The sequence below is a fragment of the Tachypleus tridentatus genome, chromosome 8, assembly GCF_004210375.1.
Source record: "Tachypleus tridentatus isolate NWPU-2018 chromosome 8, ASM421037v1, whole genome shotgun sequence".
NCBI lineage: Eukaryota > Metazoa > Arthropoda > Merostomata > Xiphosura > Limulidae > Tachypleus > Tachypleus tridentatus.
This window is the reverse complement of record NC_134832.1, coordinates 21,919,360-21,931,413: the sequence shown is the minus strand read 5'-3', so window position 1 is coordinate 21,931,413 and position 12,054 is coordinate 21,919,360. Positions and strand designations below refer to the sequence as shown.

At 32.5% G+C, this 12,054-nt stretch overlaps 1 protein-coding gene across 1 annotated transcript in view; it reads left to right on the top strand.

Annotated features, from left to right (window-relative positions):
* LOC143258651 (solute carrier family 35 member F1-like) overlaps positions 1-12,054 on the top strand; it is a 277,728-nt gene that overhangs the window by 255,479 nt on the left and 10,195 nt on the right. The gene's annotated exons all lie outside the window — the stretch shown is intronic.

Genomic DNA, 12,054 nt, shown 5'->3' with positions numbered 1-12,054 from the left:
CACGTATACATATGTATACATAAATGTTTCTTAATGCTTTTGTTTAATGAACTCAGGTTAAAATTTTAGTATCGCGTTTTTAACTTGAATTTTTCTTTAAAATAATATGCTATTTATTGTTGTTATCTTTAAAACTAGAGTCTTTTCACTAACGAAAACTGACGTTTGACTGAAGTTTCGGTTTTATACCTTTGAGCATTACGGTACGACCCCTCTAAACAATCGATCATTCGATGAGACTGCAACTTAACCGTACCGTACCCTGAGATAGACGTGCAACTGAAAAATAGGTGGTAAATTTAATTTTTTTATCACTTAGTAGACCATAAGTTTATAGATAATAACAACAATTATTTTCATCTTGTGCTTCTTAAAACCAACTTTCAAATATATGTCAATGTGAAAGCAATAAAAATATACATTTCTGTTGTTGAATTAAGCACAAAGTTACACAATGGGCTACCTGTTATCTGCCCGCCACGGACATGGAAACCTGGTTTTTAGCTTTGTAATCCCGCAGACATACCGCTCTTCTAGTGGGGCAGGCATGTACATTTTTATAAAAAAAAAAGACATATATAGATTTCTCATTTGGTATATCCATATGTATATATAATTTATATAAGTGATAGTTTAATGACTAATTTATTTCTGCCTCCAAAATGCATATATTACTGTCTATCCACTTCCAAAAATTGAATAATTTTTTTGTCTTCTACGTCCTACAAAATTGTCTCTAATACGGCTTTTGAGTTCGGGAAAAAAGAAAGCTTTGGTTATTTCCTTAGTAGAAAGTCTTTCCTATCGAAGCAATCTACAAATTGGAATGTTCGATCAATCTATCATCAATTTTTTTATATTTTTGTAAGAGCTAAGAGTAGAATTACGCGTATTGCTTTTTTTGATATTTTTCTTTTCTTGCTCACGTTTTTCGAACTTGGTTTATATGTGATACGATACACAAAAGTATATGTTTAAACAAATACGTCAACACATAAAACAGTGTATTGTAAACTTGGTAGGGAAAAAAAATGTCCTGTTTGCTGTTAGTTAGTAATGTAAATAAAGGTAACGAAAAGTGAAGAAAAATTACATTGCAAGTGAAGTTTTTTCTTCATAAATCTTTACCTCTATCATATTTTCTTGCTTTTGTTTGTTTTGAATTATGCGCAAAGCTACACGAGCACAATCTGCGCTAGACGTCCTTAATTTACTATTATAAAACTATAAAGAAGGTAGCTAGTCATCATCACCCACGGGTAGATTTTTGGATTACTCTTTTTACCAATGAATGGTGGGATTAAACGTCATATGAGAACGACCCAACGGTTGAAAGAGGGAGTATGTTTGATGGGACAAGAGTTCGATTACAAGTTGAACATTTTAACCATCTGGCCGTGCCTTCGTTTACTCAACAAGATCTAGATGTAAAGTCCACCCCATTTTTTTTTATAAACGATACATCTTACCAAATTCAAAGCGTCGACAAAGTTCCTCCACTACGCTTATATTTTTTATCTTTAAGCAAAAGATGGGAAAGAAAACATGATCGGGTTGCCAGTTTTGATTCATTGATAAAACATTTGATTTAAAAGAACTTACATAGTTTTCTAGAAACATAAACAGCTTAGATCCCTTCTTTCTTCTAAAATTCTTGTTATAACCATCTCGCAATGCCGGGTCTATTTTCTTGGAATAGTGAAGACAATTAGCATACGGGCTTTATATGTAACGTACTGGTATGCAACGTGCACTGTTTCATTCAGCATATACAATTTTTAGTTTTACTATTTGTAATTCTCTTGACTATTTCTATTTTATTGCAGAGATAACATGGTTTGCCATCTTTCTGCACTGTGTAGAAGACTAATGAACAAAACTAAACTTCATATTAAAACTAATCTTAAGATCCAACTCAAAAATAACTTCACCCTCTATTTGGGCACTCCAAGTCACTCGTTGTCGAGTTTTACACGAGTTCGTTAATCCGGTTTTGAGAGTTTAAAATACTCCGTAATGTTGAATCGGTACTTTTAGCTATCAAGACATAGGTTTTCCATAACATTAATTCATCACAATTCACATTCTTTTTCCATTTTAGGCATTAATGTCTACATGTTATTTATCAAGATCCACACTGTCGTAATTGTAGACATCAAGCTACAGTGTCATCATTTTAGACATATGATCCACAATGACGTGATATTAATGATTAAAACTTACACTATTATCATTTCAGTCATGAAGATTCACACTATTACTAATGAAACAGGTTAACCTGAAGATGACCTAACGTCGAAACGTTGTTCTCTGCTTATTAGTAAAAGTGTTAACACCCATACCAGCTGTTCTGAGATATATTTTTACTTCAAGTAAATTTCTGGTCATCACGAAGATTTACACTGTTATCATTTTAAAAATCAAGATTCACACTGTTATCTTTTTAAACATCATTATGCTAGATGCCGTCATTTTAGACATCAAGACATACACTGGCGTCAGTTTATAGATAAGAACCACCATTTGTCACTTTCAGTGATGTCGAGAAAACCCACTTGTAGAGAAATATATATGCAAAAACGGCATATATATTTTACGTAGAAGAACCAACAAACATGTGGTCAGCTCTTTCTTTCTTTGTGAACCTGACGATGACCAAAGAAGGTCGAAACGTTGTTTGCTCTTCTACGTAAAATATTTTCTCAACCCAAACGAGTCGTTTTTGTATACACATTTGTCATTTTGATCATCAAGATATACACTGTCATCATTTCAGTCGTCTAGGTTCACACTATCGTCATTTTTAGTTTTCGAGTTGTATGTGATCGGAGTTTTCAGTCATCGAACTCTGCTTCAGGTTTAAAAAAATGAAAAGTTTGAAAAATAATGTCATACAAACTAACTATAAAACGGAGAAGTAATTTGGGTTTTATATGTAACAAATCCTAAAGAGGCTTGTAGGACAACCAGGGGCGCTCAGGACCTGTTGTTTCTCTTCAGTATCTTCACGAAATTTAGAGTTGTAGGTAAATTATGTCTAGATTACATAAACTAAATTTATATATTATAATCATGGGATAAATGTAAAACAAAATTTAAGATAAGTATTACATCAATGCAATTTTCTCTTAACAATTAATGAAACACTGAAATAAAACTGAATCCAGTTTATAAAGTTATTCTAGTTGAACGTCTTTAAAACAAGTTCAATAAATAAACCAGTTCCTGTAACATTGAATAATAGCTTTTATACGAGAAATGAGAAATCATGTTATCCACTTCAATTTTGCAATACTTTTGTAAACAAAGACTTATTAAATTAGATAGCTTCCTTTGCTTTTTCATTAGAGTTTCACACCATATTTTCTTCATTTTCTTCTCAATGTTGAACCACAGGGCATTAATTAAATAACGTGGTTCATTTTGACCTTTTTATAATAGCTCTTTGTTTTTTACATTTATTTCTTAGCCAAACAAACCTGTTTCCCGTTTTATAAAGTCTAATGGCATTTTATGTTTAATTAAACTTGGAACTAAGTTCATATGTGTGTAAATTGAAATTTATAAAAAGAGCTTTACATGTCTCTAGATTGGAATATCTATTCGTTTTTGAAATTTATCCCCTCAAGGAAATCTGAGTGAGAATGGGTTCAGATTTCGTTAAAGGGAGATTCCTATGCATGATTAATGAGTATCTATACATAAAACCTTGAATAACTGATTTATGTAATTCCCTGATGAACTGTGAGTTATTCAACATAAGATTTAACTCAGAAAACTTCAGAACTAACATCCCCAATTTAAGTCGCTAAGAATATTCAATTTCATCCAAAATTTCCCTGGAGCAATGAATCGATTGCCAAAAACATGGTTCATCGCAAGCATCTAATTCTTCCATCTAAAAATCTCACAAAACGCTTTAGAAGGACAAAAGTGTGCATACACTAAGTTAATGAAACACCTTTCTTTGTGGCATGCATCCAATTTCTGTAAAATTGGTTTAGCGATCTATATTGAATTCTTGAAGAAGCAATCCATTGTATATAACAGTAAATACAGGAAATGATTATCTACGTTTCTTTGCTTTTTTCCGTGTTAATACTTCATTTCTATAAAACATTTCTCGTTAAGGTGAGGAAATGATATTTATGCCTTTTTGAATATTGTTTTCATGTTTGATGTTGTTGTTGTTTTGAATTAAGCACAAAGCTATATAATGGGATATCTGTGTTCTGCCCACCACGAAACCCGGATTTCATGTTTGAACTTATACTTTTCTTCATAATTTATAAATGCTCCACCTTTATCTGTGCTTTAAAATACATACCATGACTTTTTCAAATACCAGAAGACGTTGTTTCCTGTTAATTAATTTTCAAATGAGTAGTACAAATGTATAGAATATTTTGACGTATGTGAAAATAGATGAAATTAATGTAAAGTTATATGTTCCAAAATTCCATTGAATTCAAAATTCAACATCTCATAAAGATTGTAATAAAGGAAACAGTTCGGACGCAATTTTCCATACATATAAATAATTTGTTGTGTAATTATAAGACTTAAGTTTCTGTATTGGTATGTCATCTCATAGACAAAGCTTCATCCCTTTCCTACGCCTGCAATAATTTGCAAATGCGTTGAAATCCTAATCTATTAACAGATAAAGCTTAGACATAGTGACTCTCGTCTCCATGTCTTCTTGTCAACAGTCTGTAAATACAGTGGAATCTTTCTGGAGACGTTATTACTTCAAGATATTACTTCAGTAGTTTGTAGGCACACTGATATCTTGCTCTATTAGTATATCATACCATAGACATTCTTATTTTAAGGTATTACCTAAATCTCAATATCAGCAGGCTAGGTGTGGTCTATTGGTTACAATACCGACCTGTCAATTCGATGGCCCATGATTTGCATCCTTTTGCATCCGTAGATGTGTTATAGAAATGATAATTAAATTTCATTGATCGATTACAAAGGGATGGAAATCCTTTTAGCCGATCAACTCAAATACAGATGTTAGCTCAAGAGCTAGATACGGGTGGAATTATCTCGGTGACTTCTCTTTAGCCTAACAGTTCAAATAGGGATGTTGTGTGCACGAAGCTCTTGTAAAGATTTGCGCGAAAAGCTTCAAACTGCCCAAAAGTATAATGTAAAATGTAAAACGCAAATTCAAATCATTTTCGTAAATGAGTTATTTTCCAGAGTAATGTTTATAAAATGAATAACAGAATTGGTATTACAGGGTAAATAAGCTTTTATCAGCACAAAATGCTGATGATAGAAACAATCTACGAGCACATACGTTTCTGTCTTTCCAAACTGAACTTTGTGATTTAGTGCTCAGGAATTATTATGTTAATTTTAAGAAGAAAACGTAATTAGTAATTGTTATAAAGTTAAAAACACTAAATTTACTTAGTTGTGAATCTTACATTAATATTTAAATACTCTATCTAGCATAAAGAATCTTTGTTATCAAAACTTGCGTTAATCAATTTAACAACGTAGATGATTTCGTTTGTTTTGCTTTAGAACAAACCTACGATACAGCTTATCTATGTTTTGCTTACCAAGGGAAATTATACCTCGTATTTTAGCGTTGTAATTCTGTAAATTTCTGCTGAGTCACCAAAGAACTGGAAGTGTAGGGTAGATCCTGTAAACAACTGTACTTTTAAATGTTTAACTTTAATTCCTTCAGGAACTGACAGAAGTTTAAAGAAAGGATTCAGGATTTTTAAAGTGCCTATTTTAAAATTATTCAAACAACTTTATAGAACTTTATTAATGAAGCCAGGAATGCAGTCAGTATAAATTCCGAGGGTCGTGGGTTCGAATCCCCGTCACATAAAATATGTTTGTCCTTTCAGCAGTGGGGACGTTATAAAGAGATGGCCAGTCTCACTATTCTTTGGTAAAATAGTAGCCCAAGAATGGCAGTGGGTGGTGATGACTAGCTGTCTTCCCTCTAATCTTACACTACTAAATTACGGACGGCTAGTGAAGATAGCCCTTGTGTAGGTTTGCGCAAAATTCAAAACAAATATAACAAGAGTTTTAGAAGAAAGAAGGGATCTAGGCAGTTTTTGTTGCTAGAAAACTATGTTAGTTCCTTTAAGTATAATGATTTATTAATCAACCACAGCGGTCAATCTGACCCTGAGTTTCTTCTCAGCTTTTACTTAAAGATAAAAAATATAAACGTACTAGAGGAATTCTGACAACGCTTTGCATTTGTTAAAAAAGTATCCGTTTATAAAAAAATAGGATGGACGTTACACTTGGCTCTCGTTGAATAAACGAGGGAACGGTTAGGACGCTGGAATCGTAATATCAGTGTCGCAATCTAGAATCCTACAAGACATGCTCGATCTTTTAGCCGTGGAGGCGTTATATTTTGACGGTCGATTCCACTATTCGTTGGTGAAAGAGTAGCTCAAGAGATAGCGGTGGGTGGTGATGATTAGTAGCTTTCCCATAGTCTTATACTAGTAAATTAGGAACTACTAGCACAAATAACACTCGAACACTGCGCAAAATTCAAAACATAGTAAACGAGCTGATTAATAAAATAACGTCATATTAACACTTTTATAATATAGTGTATTAAAAAGATATTTATGTAAATGCACATAAAATATCCCAACAACATGGAAACATTGGAATATATTAACTATTTACATAACGAGTGTGTCCCAGTGTAAAAGATAAATGTTCGAACATAAAAGGATAGGCTCTGATAGAAGGTTGAATTCATATCAGTGAACATTTGTGAAAGCAATACATTCTTTTATGTTACGTTCAACATTTAACAGTTGCTCAAAACATAAAATATTAGTAACACCATGAATGTTAGAGGAAGAGGTCAAGATAGTACCTGATCTTCCTAGGTTCACCTAAGGGACCGACAATTAGAAACAGCGAATAAAATAACGTGGAATTTTCTGCGAACGCTGCTCTAAATTAAATTAAGTTTTCCTCCTAGTAAAGTTGTTTTTCGTTTTATTTAAAACTTTTTTAAATTATTAATGATCCATTATGTTATTTACATTAATTCTCGTGCTATTTTTTCATTTCATCTTCATTTTAAAAAAATTATGAAACCTTGAACATTATCTTTTTTTAAACGTATAACCCCTTAGCGACCTTAAACCGAATTAGTTTGGGGTGGACAGTTAATTTTGTAAGCCAAGAATATTTGTCAGTAACCATATGCAACGACCATGTCCGATGATGGAGAATCGGGCTTTCTAACTACCAGGCTATGCTAGACCTCTTCTTAAAATATACAGTGCTAATAATTTATGTTATTATCAATTATTTTTTCATGTTGCTTTTGTTGTTTTGTTTTTGTTTTTTCAAAGGAGTTTTAGTTTCTGTATAGCACAAAGACTTTGATGTGAACAACGCTAACTATGTAATAAATCATTAAACACAAAAGACCCTAAATTATCTCAAAAGTAATATTCACTGTGGAATAATAGTATAGTGGATTTCATGCTCATAAATTGGCATTTTCCATTAAGACTCTTAATTTGTTATTTCAGTAAAAATAAAGAAATCAATAAACTTACCAGTATTTTTTATTTTGCGTCTGTCAGTTTATGCACTGTAATGCTTCTTATTAAGTTGAGATGTGTTTTAAGCAAGCGTATTTTAATTTCATGAGTGAAGTTGATGCGTGTATATGTGTAAGTACATATACACACACATATAAATAGTAACACATATACGTTTCACTATTACCACTACTGTTGTATTTCGTCTAGTTGCATACAAAGCAGTTTGTAACTTGTGAGGTTTTAGTTCGTTTGATACATAAGTGTTTGCCTATCTTTTTAACAGCTGCAACCAAACGAGCCGTTAACGATAACAAAAGTAAAACTTCTATGTATTTTTATATGAAAACTGTAGTATTTATGTAAAAAAATACAACATTAATTAACCATCGTATTTAATGTTCGGTTATAAAACACATAACTTTTGGCACATAAATACTGATTGAAAAAGGAAAATTTGTAATACATTACGCCCTGATAGTGCTGTGAAGACTTCCATTAGGAGTGTCTGAAACAGGTGATAACTTGATAAATAGATTGCAAGGCCGGATAGAAATGTGTCTTCTATTGGATAACAACAGATGGCGCTAACAGATAAAAGCATATCTGTTGTTTTTTATCTTTTTTTTTTTTTTAAGATGATATCTAATTTTAAAATGTCAGTTTTAATTCCGTTGTTTTCAAATACGCTTGAGTGGAAAACGTTTCATTTAATTTTTTCTCATAAAAGCACTAGATTGTCGTCTTTTTTCAAGAGTGTAACTAAAACCAGAAAAAGAGAATGGATGAATAATGAATGTGTATGACCTACAGCAATAAATTAATTCGGATTTTCAGCTCACTGTCCCATAAATACGAAAAAAAAAAAAAACAGAAAAGATCACAAAAATAATATCCGAGCCATCTTAATGTTGTTGTTGTTTTTACAAAAAGATAACCTAGAAATTTTATGTTCAGCACTATCAAGAAAATTTACGCCAGAATGATTTTCTCTCCAAATTTCTAACTTCTAAAATTATCTTACCCGGCATCTCTTCTTCTTTTCTTATCTATATCTAAGTGTCTCTCATCTTCCTCAAGCTGCGAGACAGAGATATAGGGTGGTTGATAAAGTTCGAAAGAGGTTTCCTTCACGGAACGAGCTTCTGACAAAACCAGCTGTTTCTCACTATAGAATACATCGGTCACTTTGTCGTTCATGAATTCACTATCTCATAATGTTATATATAAATGGCTTTAATTCTAATGCAATAAGTGCTGCGTATTCTTAAATGTTTTTTGGATATTAAAATATTAATCAAATGATATACATATTTGTAGTTTTATTTAGTAATTATTTGGTAAAAAATAATCTGAATAAAATGCTATTTCAGAATAAATCTACACTTGGAAAGCAAAATCATCTTTTTTTTTTTCTCTCTTTTAATGAAAACTAATAATTCGTAACGGCCTTTGAAATTTCATTAAATGATTAACGTGCCTCATCTTGTGGTTTCAATTACTCATCTGAACACATATACACATGTGTATGAATGTTGTTATGAATTACTGCATGAGAAAAAGTTCATAAGAAGCTATCCAGTTGAAAAAACAAACGTCAACATTTAGATTAAATCAATAGTTTAGGCTTAATTGATGTGCGAGAAAAGTACAAATTATACGCAAATAAAATGTTTATAAAATTTAGCTGCAAATCGAAAAAAATTCAAAGTTCACGATATTATTTATTGTTTTTTTTCTCTTTTTAATACAGTGAAATTAGACATCTAAGTAAGTATATATATATATATAGACATATACATGTTTAGCGAACTAGCATTCTTCTCAGAATATCTGCATGAGAAAAGATAATGAGCACTATTGGATTACACCCAATATAATATTAACAGAAAGAGCTTTCGTTAGCATTATGACACAGTTTTTAGATGTTTTGAATTTAACCTTGGGCTAGCTATACTTTCTGTCTCTTCTCTAAGAGAGCTCATTAATTATGCAGAGATGCACGTGGCATTTTTAAGAGAAAATTTAAATGTTTATGTTTAACCAGTAAACGTTTTCTTTTGTTGTAATCTCCTTTTCACGATCTTTGAATTTGATTGTGTCTGAATGGTTAGCGTGTCCGGACTGTGAAACCCGAGAATTATAGGTTTACTTCACTAAATTACAAAAACGGGCACTGCACTTTGTGGCCGTGATGGCGCTGTAAGTGTGAGGATCAAAGCCCCCGTTTCGGTTGCATAAGATTAACCTAGGAGTTGGTAATATGTGTTTTTAACTTGCTGCTTTCTCTCGAGGGACGGCGATTGTACAGTTTGAACTGGTTTGTTTTGAATTTCGCGCAAAGCTACATGAAGGCTACCTGCACTAGCCGTTCCTAATTTAGCAGTGTAAAGCTAGAGGGAAGGCAGCTAGTCATCACCACCCACCGCCAACTCTTGAGCTACTTTTTAACCAACGAATAGTGGGATTGACCGTCACTTTATAACGCTCGCTCGGTTAAAAGGGCGAACATATTGGGTGCGACGGGGATTCAAACCAGCGACCCTCGAATTACGAGTTGAGCGCCTTAACCACCTGGCCATACCGGACCCACAGTTTTGAAAGAAGATCATACAATAAACCAATAAACATTATTACACTTGAAAGCTCCAAGAATGGATGGTAGTCACAAAGTATGAGGATATTTTATTTATTTTGAGCTTTGAAGGCAAACAGAAATGAACAACCATGTTACTTTCTTTGTAGTCCAGATAGAATAATATTCTTCTATAAATTTCTGTTGTCACAGAGACAGATAAAACTAAAAAATAAATTTTGAATGCAAGCAGTCATGTTTGTTTTCTGTTAATCTTTATTAATTGCATGATAAAACTAGTCTTTTAAAATCACTACGCTTTCGAAACATGTCTGATTTGTTCTGTTTTCCTTAAAGTCGTTTTAATTTTTGTTTCAACTGAAAGTGGTTATTACCTTCAAAAATTGTATGACAATGTCTACGATATTGAGTTACTTCTCAAAATAATTATGAGTTAATAAAATTCCAATTTACTATTCAGTTCTTGACCAAATGATTAAGGCGCTTGACTCGCGATTTAACTGTCGCATGTTCGAATCCCTGTTACGCTAAACACGCTCGCTTCTTCAGCTGTAAAGACATTATAATGCGCCGGTCGATCGCACTATTTGTTAGTAAAAGAGTAACCCAAGAGTTGGGGGTACGTGGTAATGACTTGCTGACTTCTCTCTAGTCTTTGGCTGCTAAATTAGAGATGCCTAACACTGATAGCCCTCGTGTAGCTTTGCGTAAAATTGAAACAAACATTTACTCAGTAAAAGGAAAAGGCTTAGAGAATCCAGAAGTCTCGTGCTGGTTGTTTAGCATATCAATTAAAACTTCTGTTGCATGTTTACCATATTTCCAAGTGCCTATATGAAAGAGTGAAACTGATTGTAGCCCCTGCATCATCACTATATGTATATATACGTGTAAGTAAAAAACTTTGATATATAATATGAATTGATCCAGATTTATATATTATTTAATATACATATTTATGTATTATCTCTATTTTTTAAGACGATTACAATATACCTGCAGAGTTTAGTCTACTAGATAATTGTCAGTAAGTGTGAAAGTAGGAGATAAAATCCACAAACTACTTTTGCCAAAAAAAAAAAAAATATCATGCAAGAACAGCATATTTTAATTACCATGCTCTGTTTCGACCATTTAAGACCGAATTTGCTATGCGAAAATTCAAACACCTATAACATTTGAACTGGAAGTGATAAACCCACGATCTTTTCATGTTTCTGACGTCTGCAAACACACTGAATACATCAGAATAGGGTTATATTTAATATATCTGGATGAAAATTATCATAAGGAACATAAAAATGTTAAAAGTTAGGGAAAATGACGTAATAAGTATGTACATACAGTTATCTTAACCTTACTCGTAAAACCAATTGACATATAGGTATCGCCTGTTATCAGTAGCCAACGTTAAATAATTATATTTTTAGACACAAAGCACTTTAATTTCTGTATATATATGTGTGTGTGTGTGTATTGCACTGGTAAAACACTTTCTTTGCATAACGTTAATAGATATTCTTTTTTCAGCAAAATCTATTTCAACAAATGCTGCTACTATTTGCACATTTGCAAGCTCCGTAATATGTCAGTTTCCTTTTCCTGTAGTTGCAATTGCGTGATGTGCATCGCTTTGTGCATCCACAAGAGAAAATAACTTTGTACGACTCTAACAGTGATACAAGCTAAGGCTGTGGACTGGTGGTCATCTTCCATAGCATTGTTTTGGTAGAATGCTGGTTGAACATGAAATCGTAACGCATCGGTTGTTAACGGCAGTGCTTCTGGTGAATTGATCTAATTGTTTCGATATGAGGATTTGATATTAAAATACAGCGAAAAGAGTTTACTTGTATAATGTGGCTGTGTCTCTAATTGTTTCTATAT